The sequence below is a fragment of the Convolutriloba macropyga genome, chromosome 3 (genome assembly GCF_964194025.1).
Source record: "Convolutriloba macropyga chromosome 3, txConMacr16.3, whole genome shotgun sequence".
Lineage (NCBI taxonomy): Eukaryota > Metazoa > Xenacoelomorpha > Acoela > Convolutidae > Convolutriloba > Convolutriloba macropyga.
The window spans coordinates 74,997,577-75,023,953 of NC_134470.1; the positions used below are offsets into that span (position 1 = coordinate 74,997,577).

A 26,377-nucleotide genomic window follows, 5' to 3' on the forward strand; every position below is an offset into this window, starting at 1 on the left:
TTTCAGCAAAAGTGAAACCAAAAATCTTTGCCATTGAGTAAGACCGTTCACATAAGTGGAAATTAAAGAAACGCGCAAGTGATTCGTGCATCTGTGACCAAACCAAGATTTTAGTAGCCACAATAAGTCAAAATTGAATTTTGTAGGTGAACTTTATGGCTTTATAGTCTGCAAAGCGTGGTCATCAGTTCAAAAAACTTTTTGTCTTATAGGGACAGGCAAATAGTTACAAATAAAAACAAAACTGAAGAAAATGATTTTAAGTGTTCCGCATAAGAAAAATGTGGACATCATAATACAGGGATTAAGAATTCAGGTATTCAGAAATCAGGCATTAAGATTTCAGGTAATAAATTTTAGTTATTAAGATTTCATGAATTGATATTTCTACTAAAAAACCATGTTTTATTTTCAGAAATGAAATTTTAAGATACCAAGATTTCAGGTATTAAGACTTGACGTAATAGGATTTCAAGTTTTTTTTAGAAATCAGGTAAAATATATATTCATGCATAAGAACTAAGGCATTAGGATTTCAGGCATCATGATTCCAGTTTATGATTTCAGGTATTCAGAAAACTAGGTATTAAGATTTCAAACTGCAACGAAATTAGTTGAGTTTCCAAATTGTCTGATCGGCCTTATCATTTTGGGGTAACAAAACAAAGGACATAATCTGGTATTTTAGCTGAATAAAGCCCAATTATTATTTAGATTTTTCCAAACTTGCAAGCTAGAGAGCAGGACTAATAATTTTTTAGCTTATTTAGAGTTTAGAAGGAATTTGAAAATCAAATTTACGCTATAAAAAGGACTTTATTGAAAATTGTTCACCTTCTGTTGACATTTTTATCTACAAACAATCAGAGACGCAACTTTAACATGTAAAACCATCTGAATAGCAGCATAAAAGGAGCTTGAAAAACTACAAAAAAATTATTTGAAATTTGCAATTTTGGTTATATTACACTGACACACAGTGTCTATTGAAGCATACATTCTTGAGCCGTAAATTACTTGTTATCGTGTCTTGTTTCTGTGAATCATATTGTAACTTCAATTTGACTTGTAAAAAGAGAATTAATTTTGTTAATCTTAATCTTTCCCTCTGAGGAACAAAGTTCCCAAATAAGACAAACTTTGTGCAATGCATAAAGTCAGTTTCTCTTACTGGCTTTAACGAAGCCTAACATAATTTCAGTGATTGCGTTTTGAGCAATCGCTTGTACTAAAAAGCATAAAGTGCGAAATTTGTTACATTTGTTAACACTGATTATCGCACAAAGATCTCCAAAAACTTTGAAACTTTGATTATAGAAACAAATACTCTTAGTCAGTAGCAAAGCCAATTTTTTAGAGCCGTAAATCTGGGACTGCGCAATTTGAATTGTAAGTTGAGTTGTTATCCAAAACTGAAGCAAAATTTGAGTTTTTCAGTTTGCATTAATTTGTTGTTCTGAGTGAACGAAGTTTGTTAAAAAGCAAAACTGAACGATTAGGGATTTAGAATAATTGAGAAACAATTTATGTAACGGTAATCTAAAGTCTAGTAGATAATACAGTTCACAAAATCTAACTGCAAAAACACAATAGACATACAGATTTGAAACTGCTGAAACAAGCTGGGCAATGTAAAGCTTTCTTTGTCTTTGATAGGAGAGCAGCCTTTACATTTGATCCACCGATCCAGACAGTGGAAGGCAAACCGCTTTCCACTCTGATGAAAAGATGCCGAGTTCGACCCCCAAAGAGAAAAAAACGATTCAAGAGCGCAACGCCGATAAGGCAGATCGAAAAGTAGGAGTGCCATTCACCAAAGGGAATGAGTTAAACTCATTTAACAGGAACAGGCAAGGCAAACGCAAATTGAACCAGGAAATTCGAGCACAATCAGCCGAGAACAGTTTCAATCTCACAAATACCACAATTTTCAAGATTTAGTGGAAGACATTAACGCTAAAGGAAGGGTTGTCTACCAATAATTAAATATTCAGAGCAACGCAACAAACTAAAGGTCCTCTAAAAACAGACTGTTCATATTCTAGAGGAAGAAATACCCAAGCAACTGCAGCGTCGAAGTAAGCTTGCACCTTCTCAGCAAACTTTGTTGAAGAACAGTTGAAAGAAGCAAGGGAGTTCAAAGCAAGTTTTGACAATCATTAGCTTGCATATATAAGCAAAGACACGCCACCAGCAATGAATTCAGAGCAAAAACGCAACTCAAGCAGTGAACGACATCCAGAGTAACAACAACTATCAAAGGGACAACCTAATTGCTCAAGCAGTGCAAAATGGAGCAAAAGCAAGGGGCCAAGATGCGGAGATTGTTTCGGAAACAGAGGCAAAGCAAAGGCGTGAAGAACGGTTGAAAACATTCAATATCAATTTCGAAAACTCGATTCGACTAGATTAGGCAGGGTTCCAACGGAGAAAACTAGAGCTGGAGATGGAAACGAAAGAGCTGGAGACCAAGAATCAACTAAAGGAGGAAGAGCCTGAGCTATTGCGCGCAGTGAAGGGAACAGCATTAGCGAATCATGATGTTGATTCCCAGTCAAGTGGTGCTCGAGACAAAACACCCTTTAACTGGAACCCTAATAAAAGAGACGTCTCAGACTGGGCCAGTAGAATCGACAACCTTCTAACACCACGTTGATCAACAACTGGCTTCGAATTAACACCTGAAGTGAACAGGCACAGTCTCATCCCACAATACTGCAGTTCATAAGACCAATCCTCAAATGTTGAAGACCGGGATGTTTCCCCTAGAGCAAATCTACGTCGTAAAAGTGGGTACTCAGATAGCAGTAACCTATCAAGCTAAAAATGACCAGTTGCGACGGATCAGCCACCAATGTCAGACTCAGAGAAGAAGAAAGATCTGACAATTCTACTGACAGCTAAGGCCAAGTCGGCAATCTCTGTAATGGGATATTCTGGACAGTTGTTTGCTGCTGCATGGAGCTTTTTGGAGAGGAAGTTTTAAAGGCTTCATGTAATCATCGATGCACAGCTAGAGAGTCTTCGCAAGGCTAGTCACGTGAAACCTCACATCTCAATAGGTCTGATCAGTTTCTCAGTTATTTTTTTGTTATTGTTGTTTTCTCAGTTAATTGTTTGTGACTGTGGTCAAAAAGTACGAGCAAATAGTTGACCTGCAATCAGGATTGACACTGTATATGGCGGTAGGTGAACTACCTCACAATCTCAAAAAGAAGTGGTCGTTCTTTGTTGATTATAAAAATGAAGACTGGCCTGATCCAATTTTGTTTGAAAATGGCTATCTAGGATGGCACTCGTACACGAAGGAATTCTAGTTTTCAATGGGGAGCGAAAAGAAGAAGACCGAAGAAACACCAATAGAACCAAAGGGTTCTCGAAAAAATTGAACCTCAGTGCTAGTTCGAACGTGAAAGAGACGAAGCAATTGCAAAGTAATCCTTGTCCACTAGCTGATGGCCTTCTTAAATTTTGGAACAGCATACTATTTAGGAACATGAGTGAGAATGACCGGTAAGCAGCATTGCGCAAACAGCACTTATGTTACGGATCTCTAGGCAAAAGACATGCAATCAAAGATTGTAAAGTCAATGCGTGCGGTATCAATGGATGCGTCAAGAGGCACATCCAATGGCTACATTCAGAAAGCCAATGGACGAGGGCAATCACGTAGTCAACTTAAGCGCAGCAACAATCAACCAGAGTAACGAAGTTACGAGTTTTCATCAGATAACTCCCGTCTCAATACGGAGTGGTGGCAACAAGCTTAACATATATGAGTTTCTCGATAGTGGATCAAGGGTTTCGTTCATCGGTTAAAATTTGCAGGAGGAATAAGGAGTCAAAGACTCCAATGATACGCTACACATAGCGGGTATACACTGAACGAAGTACCTGAAGAGAGGAAAGGTTCGTCGCAAAACAAAGAGACTACCTACAAAGGTGCATTAAACCGATGCGTTTGCCCACTCGTCAATCTCCTTGGGAATCAAAAACTAAAATTACATTAGGTTGAAGCAAATTTCGTGTGTTCTACCCAACAAAATGTCAACTTGATGGAAGTTGTCATAATCGTTTTTCAAGATGCTTACGAGCTGCAACGCCCATTAGACTACAAGATAGGAACGCAGAGTGAACCTTTCCCCGTTCGAACAGAAATAGGGTGGATAGGCAGTCGAGCCATGACGGGCAAAAGAAGACAAAATGTTTGTCATTTCGCCTTCACAGAAGATGTGAAAGTGACTGAGATTATCCAACCTGGTGGGACATAAAAATCTAAGCTTCCAAAATCAACGTCGTCAGTCAGTCAGTGAAGGAACTGCAGGCACAAAAGATTCCAGAGAGTACGACGAAGTTTACAGGTGAGCCGTACGATTTGGGAATTTTGTGGACTGAACAAGGGCCAGAAATAACTGAAAACTACAACTTAGCCTTGGGTCAGCTTTATTCATTGGAACAAAGATTTCAAAAGGGATAATTTGTATCAACAGTCAGTAAATACAAACGTACAAAGGGGATTCGTAAAATATTGTACGAGTCCGAAGTGAAAAGCACCTTTGGTCAAAACTGGTGTTTGCCCCGCCATCCAGTCTTACAAGCCTGGCAAAGTAGGACGTGTTCGCAATGCTGCATCAGAATAGAGTGAAATATTCCCAAATGAGAAGCTACTAGCGGGACCTGATTTGCGAAATGGATTGACTGCAACAATATTCAGATTTCGCGAAGAGTCAATAGCCCTGACAGCGAACATCGAATCAATGTTTCTACAAGTGGAAGTTCTCGATCAGAATAAAAGTTGCATGAGGTTTTAATGGCGTCCATGGACCACCAAACCTCTTCAAAAGTATGAATATCAGCTTCATGTATTTGTAGCTAAGAGTGTTTTAACTTATGGAATCTATACTCTCAACCAAGTGGCACTAGACAATGAAGAAGAAAATCCATTTGCAGCAAAGGCAAAACAAAACAACTTTTACATGGACAATTTCATCAAATTGGAAGAAAGCCTGAAGAAACAATTGAATTTTTCAATCAACTACTACTTCTTTTCTCACAACAAGGGTTTGAATTGAGGATTGCATAAGAAACAACGATTCAGTTACCAAAGTAATCTGAGAAGACCTGAAGTCAATCGGCAATAGGAAGCAAGTTAAAATGGAACATGACACAGAACGATTGTCGAGGCTTGGAAAACAATGGAATTTTACTGATGACAGCCTTCATGTGTGGAGAGTAACGAACAAGGAAGTTGAAGCACCTAAAACCCAAAGACAGATTCCATCACTGGTATCTTCAGTATTCGACCTGATCGGATTGTGTGCTCCGTTAAGTGTTCAAATGAGAAGACTTCTGAAAGGCATCTGGATTAACAATGAAGAACATTGGAACCACGAAGTGGAACCTATTGATGAAACAGAATTCCAGAGAGGGAAGAATCAATTTCCAATTGTAGCTGGAACAAGTATCGATTGAAGATAATTCAACGCCGTGAAGGGTAGAAACGAACCTCATGTGTTTGCTGACAAATCTGAAGATACAATTTGTGCAGTGACCTATCTACGTTCATTAACAAAAAATACTCAGCTGAAAAGGAATTTGTCATTGGAAAAACATAATTGCCCCGATAAGACATCTTTCAATACCGCAATTGGAATGGCAAGCGGCGGTCATGGCAGTGTGGTTGGAAGAACAGATGGTCAAGGAACATGAACATAAATAGTTGGAGTCTTTGGTCAGGCTCAACAAGTATTGCACTGGATACACAGTTCTCATCAAAAACAACAAATGCATGTGGCCAATTGGGTAGCTGAGATACTGGATACAACTGATGTTTCACAGTGGAAATATGATCGGCATAAAAAACCCAGTGGACATTGGCACCAGAGCAATCAACATTGAGGAAATAAGAGAAGTGATTTGGTCACTGGTCCGGCTCGGTAGAAACAACCAGAAAGTGAAAGACCAGATTTTGCCTTGGATGAGAAAAATATACCTTCATCAGTCTTCAACACACAAGCTGAAGAAAAGAAAGCTGTTATTCAGTGGTAGAAATTCAGTAACTTAAGTAGGCTAATGAATACAGTGGCAGACGTGGAGAGATCATTGAGGAAATACCAACCTGCAACACTTGCAGTCATCTTTGAAGAATCTGAAAAAGCAAAAGCAATCATCTTCAAATTACTACAGCAAGAACAGTTTGGTGAACAGAGGTAATCTCTGAAGGCCGAAACGGATATTCCAAACAGCAGCAAAATCCTACAGTTCTTTCCCTTCTAGGATGAAGAAGGACTTATTTCCACCAAAGGCAAAAGTCTATTGGTTTTTGAAGCAAACCATCCAACACTGCTATATTGGCAAAATCAAGAGGTTGAATTATTCTTGAGAAATGAGCACAAGGATCATCAACACGACGACACAGAGCATGTAAGAACACTGTTTAGCAGAAATTGTGGGATCTAAGGAAGAGCGCGAACAATAACACCACTAATGGCAGATCTACCCGAGGAGCAGTTCGATGCTTCAACAGCTTTTACAAAGGTTGTAGTGGACTACTTTGGCCCTTTTATTGTGGAGATTGGGCAAAGGAACGAGAAACGATGGTGTTGGCTGTTCTAATCTCTAACTTTGAGACCGGTGCATATAGAAGTGGTACCCAAGTTGGGCACAGATAGTTGTCTCAACGCAATAATGCGATTTATTGCTCAAAGAGGCAAGTCGAGTACAATCATCAGCGACAACGAGAAATACATTGTTGAAGCTGAAAGAAAGTTTGCAGAGTACATTGCGGCATGGAACACAGAAAGGATCCAAGAACATCTAAATCAAAGAAGAATCCGACGGAAATTCAACGCACCCGCAGCACTTAAAATTGAAGGAGTATGGGTAAATTGGTAAATTGGTAAAAAAAGCAATGTAATATGTGTTGGGGAACAGATCAGTCACCGAGGACTAATTTCTTTCAAAAACTATGTGTACTTTTGAGCAGACATTGAACGCAGGACCGTTGACTTCAGTCAGTCAACGTAAAGAATCTCTGCCAACGTTGAATAACCGGCAAAAATCGCGATCTACGGCAAACGAAACACTTAAAGAAGGCCATCTTGTTTGGCTGATTGAAGACATCTATACCCGAGGTTTTTATAATCTGGGTTGAGTTACGGAGACCATTGAGTGGTCATTCCATCACAAATAGTTCGAACAAACGACTGATTTTACAAGAGAACAGTAGTGAAGCTGGCCCATGTACTACCAGGAAAACAGGGCGAGCGGTGTGGTGGTTGAACTTAAAAACTCAACAACCAAATAGAACAGCGCTTCAAGGCCATTTTAAGCAGTGAAGTTAGAATAGAATAGTAAGGTAAGCAAATTAAAATGCTATATTCTAGCGCAGCAAGACTGAATTGTTCACTTTCGCAACATTTTTTGGTAATTATTTTTAGTACGTGAATTTCACACAAGAAATGAAACTGAAACTCGAACTATCTCAACAATAAGCGATAACAACATTACGACTGAACTGTATTGCATCAGACTCTTTACAATTGGCTCGTTAATCAACCTGTTATTCATACAGATTTTTCGTCAAAATTTCTACATGGTCAATTTTCCGTGACATCAAACATACACAAAAAGTGACGTTGTGGAAAATTGTTTGCAATCCTTTGACACTTTTGTCTACAACCAATAAAATATGCAATTTTGACATCTAAAACCAAGTGACTAGCAGCATAAAAGCAGCTTAAAAAACTATCAAGAAATCACTGGAAATTTGTAATTTTGGTTATATTACACTGACATACAATACGCATTGAAGCACAGTTTCTGGAGCCCTGAATTGCCTGTTATCGTGTCTTCTTCCTGTTGATCATAATGTGATTGTAAAGTTTTAGCTTCAATTTGACTTGTGAAAAGAGAATTAGTTTTGATAACCTTAATCTTTCCCTCTGAAGAACAAAGTTCCCAAGTAATAGAAACTTTGAGCAATATAAAAAACCAGTCTCTCTTACTGGCTTTAACGAAGCATAGCATATTTTCACTGATTGCGTTTTTGAGCATTGGTGTGTACTGAGAAGCATAAAGTGCGAATTTGGTTGCATTTATGTTATTGATTGTTGCGCAGAGGTCTCCAAATAATTTGAAACATTTATTACAGAATCAAACGGTCTCTGTCAGTTGATAAGACAGTTGCTAAGAGCCGTACATCTGTGATTTTGATCTTTCGAATTATAGGTGTAGTTATTAACCAAAACTCAAGTAAATTTTGATTGTATCGTTTTAAAATATGTTCCCATTCTGAGCAAAACAAGTTTGTTAAAGAGCAAAGCTAAACGATTACTGATTTAAAACAAAAGATCAACGACTAATGCAACGGTAACCTATAGTCTAGCGGATGATACAGTTCACAAAAGCTAACTGCAGAAACAGTATCCGGACAGATTTGAAACCGCTGAAGAGAGCTAAGCGGTGTAAAGTTTTTCTTTTTTTGATAGGAGAGCAGCCGTTACAATCGTGCAAAAATTTTGCCAGATTCTGGAAGATGACCATTTTTGTGCACAGATCGTGCAAGATAAACAATTTTTGCTTCCAGAGTCTTAAAAATTATATATTTTGGCAGCTAGAATATTGCAAAATAACTTTCTTCTGTCAGAATCATACACAAAAAAAATTCTTCTATGCCAATTGTCTATCTATTTTTTTCTATGCCAATTGTTGTCTAATTTTTTGCCAGCGTAATAGAAATAGCCAAATACCAATTGAAAATGCAAAAACAAATTTTTTTACGTGTTTGGGTGTGATGCCTGTTTTTGAATCGATAGTTGCTTTTAGCAGAAAGAAATTGAAATAGAACATTCAGTTTTAGAGATGGTAAAAGAAACATTTATCAAATTTTAGGTACCAAAACATTTTGAAATTTATAAAGGTAAGCTGCCTACTGAATTTCAAATGATTTGGTCGGAAAACAAGGTTAAAGAAGAAAATTTCCCAATCAAATTACAGCTCTGCTGGAACAAATTCTGTGGCCTTTGCAAAAACCCTGCAAGATAACGCTTTTTCTAAGCCATAATCTTGCTATATAAACCGTTTTGTGCAAGAACCTGCCGCAATATTGGAAAATAACCAACCGTTGTCGCCTGGGAAACTTATTCAATGGAATCAATTTTGCAGTGTTCAATTTATTCAGAATTTTCTCTGCCCAGGTTCAGGTGTCACCGCCATTCGACGCAAAAATATGCAAGATAAAGCGCTGAATGTGAAAATTTTGTAAAATAGCCGTGGATGCTGTGAAATAACATAAATCAGTCGGAGAATGCTGTAAAAAAACATTTATCGAGTGGTAGTGGTGAAATTACATAAATTCACCAATTCAAAAAAGGTGTCCAAAAAATATAAGATAAGCAGTGAATGCAATGAAATTACATAAAGTCACGGCTTAACTTAGTGGTGAACTTTCATAAACTCAACGCTTAAAAAAGTGCTAAAATTATGTGAGAACAGCAGTGAATGCTGTGAAAGTACCTAAGTTCAGCGCTTAACTTAGCGGTGAACTAACATAAATTCACCGCTTAGAAAAAGTTAACATTTTGCGAGAACGGCAGTGAATTCGGTTAAATTAACTAAATTCACCGCCTAACTTAGCGGTGATCATACATGGGTTCACTGCTTAGAAAAAAGTGCTGAAATTGCGTTAGAACAGCAGTGAATGCGATGAAATTACATAAATTCACAGCTTAACTTATTGGTGAACTTACATAAATTCACCGCTTTGGAAAATAAGTTAAAGTTGTGTGTGAACAACAGTGAAAGCGGCGAAGTTACATAAATTCAACTTTTAACTTAGTGGTGTACTTACATAAGTTCACCGCTTAGAAAAAAATTGCAAAAAATTGTGTGAGAACTGCAGTGAATGCGGTGAATTTACATAAAATCACCGCTTAGTAATAAACATTCAAAAATTCACCGCTTAGAAAAAATGTTGAAGTTTTGGTAGAATTGCATTGAATGCGGTGAAATTACATAAATTCATCGCTTAATTTAGGGGTGAACTTACATAACGTCAATGCTTAGAAAAAAGTGCTAAAATTGTGCGATAACAGCAGTGAATGCTGTTAAGTTACCTAAATTCACCGCTTAACTTACTGATGAACTTACATGAATTCACCGCTTAAGAAAAAGTGCTGAAATTGTGTGAAATCAGCACTGAATGCTGTAAAATTACATAAATTCATCGCAAAACTTACTGGTGATTTTACATAAATTCACCGCTTAGAAAAATATGTTAAAAGTGTGTGAGACTAACATTGAAAGTGGTGACGTTACATAAATTCAACGTTTGACTTAGTGGTGTACTTACATAAATTCATCGCTCAGAAAAAATGCCAAAATTGTGGAAAACAGCAATGAAAGCGGTGAAATCACCACTTAACTTAGTTGTGAACATACATAACTTCACCGCTCAGAAAAAATGTTGAAGTTTTGTGAGAACTTTATTGAATGCGGTGAAATTACATAAATTCATCGCTTAACTTAGCGGTGAACTTACATAACGTCACTGCTTAGAAAAAAGTGCTAAAATTTTGCGATAACAGCAGTGAATGCGGTTAAATTACCTAAATTCACCGCTTAACTTAGAGATGAACTTACATGAATTCACTTCTTAGAAAAAAGTGCTGAAATTGTGTGAAATCAGCAGTAATTGCAGTGAATTTACATAAATTCATCTCTCAACTTAGTAAATTCAATGAACTTACATAAATTCATTGCATAGAAAAGGTGTTAAAGTTGTATCAGAACAGCACGGAAAGCGGTGAAATTACGTAAATTCACCGTTTAATTTAGTGGCGAACATACATAAATTCACCGCTGAGAAGAAAGTTAAAAGTTTTGTTAGAACGGTAGTGAATGCGGTAAAATTACATAAGTTCAACGCTTAACTTAATGAGGAATTTGAATAATTTCTTTGCTTAGAAAAAGTATTAAGGTTTTGTGAGAACAGCAGTGAAAGCGACAAAATTACGTAAATTCAACGTTTAACTTAGTGGTGTACTTACGTAAATTTGCCGTTTAACTTAGTGGCAAACATACATAAATTCACCGCTCAGAAAAAAGTTAAAAGTTTTGTAAGAACAGCAGTGAATGCGGTGAAATTACATAAATTCACCGCTTAACTTAGTGGTGAACGAACATAAAGTCATCGCTTCTAAAAAAGTGCTAAATTTGTGTGAGAACAGCAGTGAAAGCAATGAAATTACTTAAATTCAACGTTTAACTTAGTGGTGTACTTACGTAAATTCACCGTTCAACTTAGTGTCGAATATACATAAATTCACCGCTCAGAAAAAAGTTAAAAATTTTGTTAGAAAGGCAGTGAATGCGGCGAAATTACATAAATTCACCGCTTAACTGAGTGGTGAACTAACATAAATTCATTGCTTCGAAAAAAGTGCTAAATTTGTGTTAGAAAGGCAGTGAATGCGGTAGAATTACATAAATTCACCGCTCAACTTAGTGGTGGACTAGCATAAATTCATCGCTTTGAAAAAAGTGCTAACTTTGTGTGAGAACATTGGTGTAAATTTGAGTGGCGAACATACATAAATTCGCCGCTCAGAAAAAGTTTAAAACTTTGTTAGATCGGCATTGAATGCGGTAAAATTACATAAATTCACCGCTCATTTTCATGGTGGACTAACATAAGTTCATCGCTTAGAAAAAAGTGTTAAATTTGTGTGAGAACAGCAGTGATTGCGGTAAAATTACATATATTCACCGCTTAAATTAGTGGTGAATTTGAATAATTTCTTTGCTTAGAAAAAGTATTAAAGTTGTGTGAGAACAGCAGTGAAAGCGATGAAATTACGTAAATTCATCGTTTAACTTAGTGGTGAACTAACATAAATTCATCGCTTCGAAAAAAGTGCTAAATTTGTGCGAGAACTGCAGTGAATGCGGTGAAATTACATAAATTCACCGCTTAACTTAGTGGCGAACATACATAAATTCACCGCTCTGAAAAAAGTTAAAAACTTTGCTAGATCGGCAGTGAATGCGGCAAAATTACATAAATTCACCGCCCAACTTAGTGGTTGACTAGCATAAATTCATCGCTTCGAAAAAAGTGCTAACTTTGTGTGAGAACATTGGTGTAAATTTGAGTGGCGAACATACATAAATTCACCGCTCAGAAAAAAGTTTAAAACTTTGTTAGATCGGCAGTGAATGCGGTAAAATTACATAAATTCACCGCTCAACTTCATGTTGGACTAACATAAGTTCATCGCTTAGAAAAAAGTGTTAAATTTGTGTGAGAAGAGCAGTGATTGCGCTAAAATTACATATTTTCACCGCTTAACTTAGTGGTGAATTTGAATAATTTCTTTGCTTAGAAAAAGTATTAAAGTTTTGTGAGAACAGCAGTGAAAGCGATGAAATTACGTAAATTCATCGTTTAACTTAGTGGTGACCTAACATAAATTCATCGCTTCGAAAAAAGTGCTAAATTTGTGCGAGAACTGCAGTGAATGCGGTGAAATTACATAAATTCACCGCTTAATTTAGTGGCGAACATACATAAATTCACCGCTCAGAAAAAAGTTAAAAACTTTGTTAGATCGGCAGTGAATGCGGCAAAATTACATAAATTCACCGCTTAACTTAGTGGTGAACTAAAATAAATTCATCGCTAGAAAGAAGTGCTAGATTTGTGTGAGAACAGCAGTGAATGTGGAGAAATTACATAAATTCACCGCTAACTTAGTGGCGAACATACATAATTTCACCGCTTAGAAAAAAGTGAAAAATTTTGTTAGAACGGTAGTGAATGCGGTAAAATTATAGAAACTCACCGCTTAACTTAGTGGTGAACTAACATAAATTCATCGCTTCAAAAAAGTGCTAAATTTGTGTGAGAACAGCAGTGAATGCGGTGAAATTACATAAAATCACCGCTTAACTTAGTGGCGAACATACATAAATTCGCCGCTTAAAAAAAATTAAAAATTTGGTTAGAACAATAGTGAATGCGGTAAAATTACATAAATTCACCACTTAACTTCATGGTGGACTAACAGAAGTTCATCGCTTAGAAAAAAGTGTTAAATTTGTGTGAGAACAGCAGTGATTGCGGTAAAATTACATATATTCACCGCTTAACTTAGTGGTGAATTTGAATAATTTCTTTGCTTAGAAAAAGTATTAAAGTTGTGTGAGAACAGCAGTGAATGCGGTGTAGTTACGTAAATTCACCGTTCAGCTTAGTGGCGAACATACATAAATTCACCGCTCAGAAAAAAGTTAAAATTTTTGTTAGAACGGCAGTGAATGCGGCAAAATTACATTAATTCACCGCCTAACTTAGTGGTGAACTAACATAAATTAATCGCTAGAAAAAAGTGCTAGATTTGTGTGAGAACAGCAGTGAATGTGGTGAAATTACAGAAATTCACCGCTAACTTAGTGGCGAACATACATAAATTCACTGCTTAGAAAAAAGTGAAAAATTTTGTTAGATCGGCAGTGAATGCGGCAAAATTACATCAATTCAGCGCCTAACTTAGTGGTGAACTAACATAAATTCATCGCTTCAAAAAAAGTGCTAAATTTGTGTGAGAACAGCAGTGAATGCGGTGAAATTACATAAAATCACCGCTTAACTTTGTGGCGAACATACATAAATTCGCCGCTTAAAAAAAATTAAAAATTTGGTTAGAACAATAGTGAATGCGGTAAAATTACATAAATTCACCACTTAACTTCATGGTGGACTAACATAAGTTCATCGCTTAGAAAAAAGTGTTAAATTTGTGTGAGAACAGCAGTGATTGCGGTAAAAGTACATATATTCACCGCTTAACTTAGTGGTGAATTTGAATAATTTCTTTGCTTAGAAAAAGTATTAAAGTTGTGTGAGAACAGCAGTGAAAGCGAAGAAATTACGTAAATTCATCGTTTAACTTAGTGGTGAACTAGCATAAATTCATCGCTTCGAAAAAAGTGCTAAATTTGTGCGAGAACTGCAGTGAATGCGGTGAAATTGCATAAATTCACCGCTTAATTTAGTGGCGAACATACATAAATTCACCGCTCTGAAAAAAGTTAAAAACTTTGTTAGATCGGCAGTGAATGCGGCAAAATTACATAAATTCACCGCCTAACTTAGTGGTGAACTAACATAAATTCATTGCTTCAAAAAAGTGCTAAATTTGTGTGAGAACAGCAGTGAATGCGGTGAAATTACATAAAATCACCGCTTAAGTTAGTGGCGAACATACATAAATTCGCCGCTTAAAAAAAATTTAAAAATTTGATTAGAACAATAGTGAATGCGATAAAATTACATAAATTCACCACTTAACTTCATGGTGGACTAACATAAGTTCATCGCTTAGAAAAAAGTGTTAAATTTGTGTGAGAACAGCAGTGATTGCGGTAAAAGTACATATATTCACCGCTTAACTTAGTGGTGAGTTTGAATAATTTCTTTGCTTAGAAAAAGTATTAAAGTTGTGTGAGAACAGCAGTGAAAGCGATGAAATTACGTATTCATCGTTGAACTTAGTGGTGAACTAACATAAATTCACCGCTTAGCAAAAAGTGCTAAATTTGTGCGAGAACTGCAGTGAATGCGGTGAAATTACATAAATTCACCGCTTAACTTAGTGGCGAACATACATAAATTCACCGCTCAGAAAAAAGTTAAAAACTTTGTTAGATCGGCAGTGAATGCGGCAAAATTACATAAATTCACCGCCTAACTTAGTGGTGAACTAACATAAATTCATCGCTAGAAAAAAGTGCTAGATTTGTGTGAGAACAGCAGTGAATGCGGTGTAGTTACGTAAATTCACCGTTCAGCTTAGTGGCGAACATACATAAATTCACCGCTCAGAAAAAAGTTGAAAATTTTGTTAGAACGGCAGTGAATGCGGCAAAATTACAAAAATTCACCGCCTAACTTAGTGGTGAACTAACATAAATTAACTGCTAGAAAAAAGTGCTAGATTTGTGTGAGAACAGCAGTGAATGTGGTGAAATTACATAAACTCACCGCTAACTTAATGGCGAACATACATAAATTCACTGCTTAGAAAAAAGTGAAAAATTTTGTTAGAACGGTAGTGAATGCGGTAAAATTATACAAATTCACCGCTTAACTTAGTGGTGAACTAACATAAATTCATCGCTTCAAAAAAAAGTGCTAAATTTGTGTGAGAACAGCAGTGAATGCGGTGAAATTACATAAAATCACCGCTTAACTTAATGGAGAATATACATAAAATCGCCGCTTAGAAAAAAGTTAAAAATTTGGTTAGAACAATAGTGAATGCGGTAAAATTACATAAATTCACCACTTAAATTAGTGGTGAATTTGAATAATTTCTTGGCTTAGAAAAAGTATTAAAGTTGTGTGAGAACAGCAGTGAAAGCGATGAAATTACGTAAATTCATCGTTTAACTTAGTGGTGAACTAGCTTAAATTCATCGCTTCGAAAAAAGTGCTAAATTTGTGCGAGAACTGCAGTGAATGCGGTGAAATTACATAAATTCACCGCTTAATTTATTGGCGAACATACATAAATTCACCGCTCTGAAACAAGTTTAAAACTTTGTTAGATCGGCAGTGAATGCGGCAAAATTACATAAATTCACCGCCTAACTTAGTGGTGAACTAACATAAATTCATCGCTAGAAAAAAGTGCTAGATTTGTGTGAGAACAGCAGTGAATGTGGTGTATTTACGTAAATTCACCGTTCAGCTTTGTGGCGAACATACATAAATTCATCGCTCAGAAAAAAGTTAAAAATTTTGTTAGAACGGCAGTGAATGCGGTAAAATTATACAAATTCACCGCTTAACTTAGTGGTGAACTAACATAAATTCATCGCTTCAAAAAATAGTGCTAAATTTGTGTGAGAACAGCAATGAATGCGGTGAAATTACATAAAATCACCGCTTAACTTAGTGGCGAATATACATAAAATCGCCGCTTAGAAAAAAGTTAAAAATTTGGTTAGAACAATAGTGAATGCGGTAAAATTACATAAATTCACCACTTACCTTAGTGGTGAACTAACATAAATTCACCGCTGAGACAAATGTTAAAGTGGTGTGAGAACAGTAGTGAAAGCGGTGAAAAAACGTAAATGCAACGTTTAACTTAGTGGTGTACTTACGTAAGTTCACCGTTTAACTTAGTGGCGAACATACATAAATTCACCGCTCTGAAAAAATTTAAAAATTTTGTTAGATCGGCAGTGAATGCGGCAAAATTACATAAATTCACCGCCTAACTTAGTGGTGAACTAACATAAATTCATCGCTAGAAAAAAGTGCTAGATTTGTGTGAGAACAGCAGTGAATGTGGTGTAGTTACGTAAATTCACCGTTCAGCTTAGTGGCGAACATACATAAATTCACCGCTCAGAAAAAAGTTAAAAATTTTGTTAGAACGGCAGTGAATGCGGTAAAATTATACAAATTCACCGCTTAACTTAGTGGTGAACTAACATAAAATCATCGCTTCGAAAAAAGTGCTAAATTTGTGTGAGAACAGCAGTGAATGCGGTGAAATTACATAAATTCACCGCTTAACTTAGTGGTGAACTAACATAAATTCATGGCTTCGAAAAAAGTGCTAAATTTGTGTAAGAAAGGCAGTGAATGCGGTAAAATTACATAAATTCACCGCTCAATTTAGTGGTGGACTAGCATAAATGGACTAGTGCTGAAATTACATAAATTCAACGTTTAACTCAGTGAATATACATAAATTCACCGCTTAGAAAAAAAGGTTAAAAATTTTTGAGAATGGCAATGAATGCGATGAAATTACTTAGATTCAACACTTAACTTAGTGGTGAACTTACATAAATTCACCCTTAGGAAAATGTGCCAAAATTTTGTGAGAAAAGCAGTGATTGCGATGAAATAACATAAATTCACCGCTTAACTTAGTGATGAACTTGCATAAATTCACCGGTTGGAAAAAAGTCTTGAGATTGTGTGAGAACAGCATTGAAAGCGGAGAAATTACCTGAATTCACCGCTTAATTTTGTGGTGAACTTACATAAATTCACCGCTTAGCAAAAAGTGCTAAAATTGTGTGAGAACAGCAGTGGATGCGTCAAAATTACATAAATTCACCGCTTAACTTAGTGGGGAACTTACATAAATTCACCGCATAGAAGAAAGCGCTAAAATTGTGTGAGAACAGCAGTGAAGGCGATGAAATTATCTAAATTCACCGCTTAACTTAGTGGGGAATTTACATAAATTCATTGCTTAGAAAAAATGTTAAAACTTTGTGAGAACGGCAGTGAATGCGGTAAAATTGCATAAATTAACCGCTCAAATTAATGGTGGACAAACATAAGTTCATCGCTTAGAAAAAAATGCTAAATTTGTGTGAGAACAGCAGTGAATGCGGTAAAATTACATATATTCACCGCTTGACTTAAAGGTGAATTTGAATAATTTCTTTGCATAGAAAGTATTAAAGTTATGTGAGAACAGCAGTGAAAGCGATGAAAATAATTAAATTCAACGTTTAACTTAGTGGGGAACCTACATAAATTCATCGCTTAGAAAAAAGTGCTAGATTTGTGTGAGAACAGCAGTGAATGTGGTGAAATTACATAAATTCACCGCTAGCTTAGTGGCAAACATACAAAAACTCACTGCTTAGAAAAAAGTGAAAAATTTTGTTAGAACGGTAGTGAATGCGGTAAAATTATACAAATTCACCGCTTAACTTAGTGGTGAACTAACATTAACTCATCGCTTCAAAAAACGTGCTAAATTTGTGTGAGAACAGCAGTTAATGCGGTGAAATTACATAAAATCACCGCTTAACTTAGTGGCGAATATACATAAATTCGCTGCTTAGAAAAAAGTTAAAAATTTGGTTAGAACGATAGTGAATGCGGTAAAATTACATAAATTCACCACTTAACTTAGTGGTGAACTAACATAAATTCACCGCTGAGAAAAAGTGTTAAAGTTGTGTGAGAACAGCAGTGAAAGCGGTGAACTAACGTAAATTCAACGTTTAACTTAGTGGTGTACTTACGTAAGTTCACCGTTTAACTTAGTGGCAAACATACATAAATTCACCGCTCAGAAAAAAATAAAAGTTTTGTAAGAACAGCAGTGAATGCGGTGAAATTACATAAATTCACCGCTTAACTTAGTGGTGAACTAACATAAATTCATTGCTTCGAAAAAAGTGCTAAATTTGTGTTAGAAAGGCAGTGAATGCGGTAAAATTACATAAATTCACCGCTTAAATTAATGGTGAACTAACATAAATTCATCGCTTCGAAAAAAGTGCTAAATTTGTGTTAGAAAGGCAGTGAATGCGGTAAAATTACATAAATTCACCGCTTAAATTAATGGTGAACTTACATAAATTCATTGCTTAGAAAAAATGTTAAAACTTTGTGAGAACGGCAGTGATTGCGATGAAATAACATAAATTCACCGCTTAACTTAGTGATGAGTTAACATAATTTCACCGGTTTGAAAAAAGTCTTGAGGTTTTGTGAGAACAGCATTGAAAGCGGAGAAATTACCTGAATTCACCGCTCAATTTTTTGGGGAACTTACATAAATTCACCGCTTAGCAAAAAGTGCTAAAATTGTGACAAAAACAGTGAATACGATAAAATTTCATAAATTCAACGCTTAACTTAGTGGTGAACTAACATAAATTCATCGCTTCGAAAAAAGTGCTAAATTTGTGTTAGAAAGGCAGTGAATGCGGTAAAATTACATAAATTCACCGCTTAAATTAATGGTGAACTAACATAAATTCATCGCTTCGAAAAAAGTGCTAAATTTGTGTTAGAAAGGCAGTGAATGCGGTAAAATTACATAAGTTCACAGCTCAACTTAGTGGTGGACTAGCATAAATGGACTAGAGCTGAAATTACATAAATTCAACGTTAAACTCAGTGAATATACATAAATTCACCGCTTAGAAAAAAATGTTAAAATTTTTTGAGAATGGCAATGAATGCGATGAAATTACTTAGATTCAACACTTAACTTAGTGGTGAACTTACATAAATTCACCCTTAGGAAAATGTGCCAAAATTTTGTGAGAAAAGCAGTGATTGCGATGAAATAACATAAATTCACCGCTTAACTTAGAGATGAACTTACATAAATTCACCGGTTGGAAAAAAGTCTTGAGATTGGGTGAGAACAGCATTGAAAGGGGGGAAATTACCTGAATTCACCGCTTAATTTTGTGGTGAACTTACATAAATTCACCGCTTAGCAAAAAGTGCTAAAATTGTGTGAGAACAGCAGTGAATGCGTCAAAATTACATAAACTCACCGCTTAACTGAGTGGGGAACTTACATAAATTCACCGCATAGAAGAAAGTGCTAAAATTGTGTGAGAACAGCATTGAAGGCGATGAAATTACCTAAATTCACCGCTTAACTTAGTGGGGAACTTACATAAATTCATCGCTTAGAAAAAATGTTAAAACTTTGTGAGAACGGCAGTGATTGCGATGAAATAACATAAATTCACCGCTTAACTTAGTGATGAGTGTACATAAATTCACCGGTTGGAAAAAAAGTCTTGAGGTTTTGTGAGAACAGCATTGAAAGCAGAGAAAATACCTGAATTCACCGCTCAATTTTGTGGGGAACTTACATAAATTCACCGCTTAGCAAAAAGTGCTAAAATTGTGAGAAAAACAGTGAATACGATAAAATTTCATAAATTCAACGCTTAACTTAGTGGTGAATTTACATAAATTCACCGCGTAGAAAAAAGGTTAAAATTTTTTTAAGAACGGCAGTAATGTGGTGAAATTACATAAATTCACCGATAAACTTACTGGTGAACTTACATTAGTTTACAGCGTAGAAGAAAGTGCCAAAATTGTGCGCGAACAGCAGTGAATGCGATGCAATTTCCTAAACTCAGCGCTTTACTTAGTGGTGAACTTACTTAATTTCACCGCTTAGAAAAAAGTGCTAAAATTGTGTGAGAACAGCAGTGAATGCGATAAAATTACAAAAATTCACCGCTTAACTTAGTGGGGAACTTACATAAAATCACTGCATAGAAAAAAGCTAAAATTGTGTGAGAACAGCAGTGAATAGGATTGAAATTACCTAAATGCTTCGCTTAACTTAGTGGGGAACTTACATAATTTCACCACTTAGAAAAAAGTGCTTAAATTGTGTGAGAACAGCATGGAATGCGGTAAAATTACATAAAATTACCGCTTTACTTAGTGGGGAACTTACATAAATTCACCGCATATAAAATAGAAAAAGTGCTAAAATTGTGTGAGAAAAGCAGTGAATGCAATGAAATTACCTAAATTCATCGCTTAACTTAGTGGGGAACTCACATAAATTCATCACTTAGAAAAAAGTGCTAAAACTGTGTGAGAGCAGCAAGGAATACAAAGAAATTAACTAAATTCATCGCTTGACTTAGTGGGGAACTTACATAAATTCACCGCTTAGAAAAAAGTGCTAAAATTGTGTGAGAACTGCAGTGAATGCGGTGAAATTACATAATTTCACCGCTTAAGTTAGTTGTGAAGTTACATAAAATCGCGGCTACGAAAAATGTTTTAAAATTGCTTGAGAACAGCAGTGAAAGCGATGAAATCACTTAAATTCACCACTTAACTTAGTGATGAATTTATACAAATTGACCCCTTAGAAAAAAGTGCCAAATTTTTGTGAGAACAGTAGTGATTGCGATGAAATAGCATAATTTCATTGCGTAACTTAGTGCTGAACTTACATAAATTCACCGGTTGGAAAAAAGTCTTAAAGTTATGTGAGAACATCATTGAAAGAGGAGAAATTAGTTAAATTCACCGCTTAACTTAGTGGTGAACGAACATAAAGTCATCGCTTCTTAAAAAGTGCTAAATTTGTGTGAGAACAGCAGTGAAAGCGATGAAATTATATAAATTCAACGTTTAACTTAGTGGTGTACTTACGTAAGTTCACCGTTCAACTTAGTGGCGAACATACATAAATTCACCGCTCAGAAAAAAGTTAAAAATTTTGTTAGAAATGCAGTGAATGCGGTAAAATTACGTAAATTCACCGCCCAACTTAGTGGTGGACTAGCATAAATTCATTGCTTAAAAAAAGTGCTAAATTTGTGTGATAACATTGGTGTAAATTTGAGTGGCGAACATACATAAATTCACCGCTCAGAAAAAAGTTTAAAACTTTGTTAGATCGGCAGTGAATGCGGTAAAATTACATAAATTCACCGCTCAACTTCATGGTGGACTAACATACGTTCATCGGTTACAAAAAAGTCCTAAAATTGTGTTAGAACAACAGTGAATGCGGTAAAATTACATCATTTCGCCGCTTAATTTAATGGTGAACTCCGCTTAGATTCACATAATATTTTCATAAATTCACCGAAATGTTAAAATTTTGTGAGAACGGAAGTGAACAGTGGATGCGGTGAAATTACATGAATTCACAGCTAAATTTACTGGTGAACTTACATTAATTCACCGATTAGGTTAATGGGGAACTTACATAAATTCACCGCTCAGAAAAAAGAGTAAAAGTTGTGTGAGAACAGCAGTGAACGCGGAGAAGTTTTAAAAAATTCAACGTTTAAATTAGTGGTGTACTTACAAAAATTCACTGCTTAGAAAAAATTGCTAAAATTGTCTGGGAACAGCAGTGAATGCAGTGAAAATGCATCAATTTGCCGCTTAACTTAGCGGTGAACTTACATAAATACAACGCTCAGAAAAAAGTGCTAAAATTGTGTGAGAATTGCAGTGAATGCGGTGAAATTACATAAAATCTCCGCTCAAGTTGGTGTTGAACTTACATAAAATCATCGCTTACAAAAAAGGTTAAAATTTTTCGAGAACGAAAGTGAATGCGGTGAAATTACATAAATTCAACGCTGAACTTTGTGGTGAACTTACATAAATTCATCGTTTAGAAAAAACAGCTAAAATTGTGTGAGAGCATTAGTGAAAGCGGTGAAATTATATTAATTCAGCTCTTAACTTTGTGGTGTACTTACATAAAATCACCGCTTAGAACAAAATGCTAAAATTAAGCGAGAACAGCAGTGAATGCGGTGAAATTACATAAATTCACCACTTGACTTAGTGGTGAACATATATAATTTCACCGCTTAGAAAAAAACTAAAATTTTGTGAGAACAGCAGTGAATGCGGTGAAATTACATAAGTTCACGGCTTAAGTTAGTGGTGAATTTACATAAAATCATCGCATAGAAAAACGTTTTGATATTTTGTAAGAACAAAAGTGAAAGCGGTGAAATTGCATAAATTCACAGCTTAAGTTAATGGTGAAGTTACATAAAATCAGCGCTTACAAAGATGTTTTTAAATTGTGTGAAAGCAGCAGTGAAAGCGGTGAAATTACATAAATTCAGCCTTTATTTTTGTGGTGTACTTACATAAAATCACCGCTTAGAAGAAAGCGCTAAAATTGTGTGAGAACAGCAGTGAAGGCGATGAAATTACCTAAATTCACCGCTTAACTTAGTGGGGAACTTACATAAATTCATCGCTTAGAAAAAAATGCTAACATTGTGTGAGAAGAGCAGTGAATGCGGTGAAATTACATAGAATCTCCGCTCAAGTTGGTGAAGAACTTACATAAAATCATCGCTTAGAAAAAAATGCTAACATTGTGTGAGAACAGTCGTGTGAATGCGGTGAAATCACAAAAATTCAACGTTTAACTTAGTGGTGTACTTTCATAGTTTCACTGCTTAGAAAAAACTGCTAAAATTGTCTGAGAACAGCAGTGAATGAGGTGAAAATACATAAATTTACCGCTTAAGTTAGCGGTGAACTTACATAAATTCAACGCTTAGAAAAAAATGCTAACATTGTGTGAGAACAGCAGTGAATGCGGTGAAATTACTTAAAATCTCCGCTCAAGTTGGTGCTGAACTTACATAAAATCATCGCTTACAAAAAAGAGCTAAAATTGTGTGAGAGCAGCAGTGAAAGCGGTGAAATTACATAAATTCAGCCTTTAAATTTGTGGTGTACTTACATAAAATCACCGCTTAGAAAAAATTGCTATGAATAAGTGAGAACAGTCGTGTGAATGCGGTGAAATCACAAAAATTCAACGTTTAACTTAGTGGTGTACTTTCATAGTTTCACTGCTTAGAAAAAACTGCCAAAATTGTCTGAGAACAGCAGTGAATGAGGTGAAAATACATAAATTTACCGCTTAAGTTAGCGGTGAACTTACATAAATTCAACGCTTAGAAAAAAAATGCTAACATTGTGTGAGAACAGCAGTGAATGCGGTGAAATTACATAAAATCTCCGCTCAAGTTGGTGCTGAACTTACATAAAATCACCGCTTACAAAAAAGAGCTAAAATTGTGTGAGAGCAGTAGTGAAAGCGGTGAAATTACATAAATTCAGCCTTTAACTTTGTGGTGTACTTACATAAAATCACCGCTTAGAAAAAATTGCTATGAATAAGTGAGAACAGTCGTGTGAATGCGGTGAAATCACAAAAATTCAACGTTTAACTTAGTGGTGTACTTTCATAGTTTCACTGCTTAGAAAAAACTGCTAAAATTGTCTGAGAACAGCAGTGAATGAGGTGAAAATACATAAATTTACCGCTTAAGTTAGCGGTGAACTTACATAAATTCAACGCTTAGAAAAAAAATGCTAACATTGTGTGAGAACAGCAGTGAATGCGGTGAAATTACATAAAATCTCCGCTCAAGTTGGTGCTGAACTTACATAAAATCACCGCTTACAAAAAAGAGCTAAAATTGTGTGAGAGCAGTAGTGAAAGCGGTGAAATTACATAAATTCAGCCTTTAACTTTGTGGTGTACTTACATAAAATCACCGCTTAGAAAAAATTGCTATGAATAAGTGAGAACAGTCGTGTGAATGCGGTGAAATCACAAAAATTCAACGTTTAACTTAGTGGTGTACTTTCATAGTTTCACTGCTTAGAAAAAACTGCTAAAATTGTCTGAGAACAGCAGTGAATGAGGTGAAAATACATAAATTTACCGCTAAAGTTAGCGGTGAACTTACATAAATTCAACGCTTAGAAAAAAATGCTAACATTGTGTGAGAACAGCAGTGAATGCGGTGAAATTACATAAAATCTCCGTTCAAGTTGGTGCTGAACTTACATAAAATCATCGCTTACGAAAAAGAGCTAAAATTGTGTGAGAGCAGCAGTGAAAGCGGTGAAATTACATAAATTCAGCCTTTAACTTTGTGGTGTACTTACATAAAATCACCGCTTAGAACAAATTGCTATAAATAAGTGAGAACAGTCGTGTGAATGTGGTGAAATCACAAAAATTCAACGTTTAACTTAGTGGTGTACTTTCATAGTTTCACTGCTTAGAAAAAGCTGCTAAAATTGTCTGAGAACAGCAGTGAATGAGGTGAAAATACATAAATTTACCGCTTAAGTTAGCGGTGAACTTACATAAATTCAACGCTTAGAAAAAAATGCTAACATTGTGTGAGAACAGCAGTGAATGCGGTGAAATTACATAAAATCTCCGTCCAAGTTGGTGCTGAACTTACATAAAATCATCGCTTACGAAAAAGAGCTAAAATTGTGTGAGAGCAGCAGTGAAAGCGGTGAAATTACATAAATTCACCGCATAATTTAGTGGTGAACTTACATATGTTCACGCCCTAGAAAAAAAGTATTAAAGTTGTGTGAGAACAGCAGTGAAAGCGGACAAATTACAAAAACTCAACGTTTAACTTAGTGGTGTATTTACATAATTTCAACGCTAAGAAAAAAGTGCTAACATTGTGTGAGAACAGCAGTGAATGCAGTGAAATTAGTTAAATTCACCGCTTAAGTTAGTGGCGAACTTACATAAATTCTCCGCTTAGAAAAATGTTCTGAAATTGTGTGAGAACAGCAGTGAAATTAGTGAAGTTACATAAATTCAACATTTAACTTCGTGGTGTACTTTCATAAAATCACCGCTTAGAAAAATAGTTAAAATTTTTCGAGAACAGCAGTGAATGCGGTGAAATTACATAAATTCACCGCTTAATTTAGTTATGAACTGACATAAATTAACCGCTTAAAAAAATTAAAATTTTTCGAGAACAGAAGTGGATGCGGTGAAATTACATAAATTCACCGCTTAATTTAGTGGTGAACTTACATAAATTCACACCTTAGAAAGAATTGGTAAAATTGTGTGAGAACAGCAGTGAATGCAGTGAAATTAGATAAATTCACCGCTTATAACAGCAGTGAGAACAGCAGTGAAATTAGTGAAGTTACATAAATTCAACATTTAACTTCGTGGTGTACTTTCATAAAATAAACGCTTAGAAAAATAGTTAAAATTTTTCGAGAACAGCAGTGAATGCGGTGAAATTACATAAATTCACCGCTTAATTTAGTTATGAACTGACATAAATTAACCGCTTAAAAAAATTAAAATTTTTCGAGAACAGAAGTGGATGCGGTGAAATTACATAAATTCACCGCTTAATTTAGTGGTGAACTTACATAAATTCACACATTAGAAAGAATTGGTAAAATTGTGTGAGAACAGCAGTGAATGCAGTGAAATTAGATAAATTCACCGCTTATAAAAACGTTTTGAAATTGTGTGAGAGCAGCAGTGAAAGTGGTGAAATTACATAAATTCAGCGTTTAACTTTGTGGTGTACTTACATAAAATCACCGCTTAGAACAAATTGCTAAAATTAAGTGAGAACAGCAGTGAATGCGTTGAACTTACATAATTTCACCGCTTAGAAAAAAAACTAAAATTCTGTGAGAACAGCAGTGAATCTGGTGAAAATACATAAATTCACCGCTTAAGTTGGTGGTGAATTTACATAAAATCACGGCTAAGAAAAACGTTTTGATATTGTTTGAGAACAAAAGTGAAAGCGGTGAAATTTCATAAATTCAACCTTTAACTTTGTGGTGTACTTACATAAAATCACCGCTTAGAACAAATTGCAATAAATAAGTGAGAACAGCTGTGAATGCGGTGAAATTACAAAAATTCAACGTTTAACTTAGTGGTGTACTTTTATTGTTTCACTGCTTAGACAAAATTGCTAAAACTGTGTGAGAACAGAAGTGAATGCGGTGAAATTACATAAATTCACCGCTTAGAAAAACGTTTTGAAAATGTGTGAGAACAAAAGTGAATGCGGTGAAATTACATAACCTCAACGCTTAATTTAGTGGTGAACTTACATACATCCACCCTTTGGAAAAAAAAGTGTTATAGTTGTGTGAGAACAGCAGTGAAAGCGGAGAAATTACAAAAACTCAACGTTTAACTTAGTGGTGAACATACTTAATTTCACCGCTTAGAAAAAAGTGCAGAAT

General features: G+C 35.5%; 1 protein-coding gene across 1 annotated transcript in view; it reads right to left on the bottom strand.

The window, feature by feature from the left end:
* The window catches only part of LOC142336458 (sodium-dependent serotonin transporter-like), a 526,993-nt gene that overhangs the window by 195,797 nt on the left and 304,819 nt on the right, over positions 1–26,377 (bottom strand). The window lies entirely within an intron of this gene.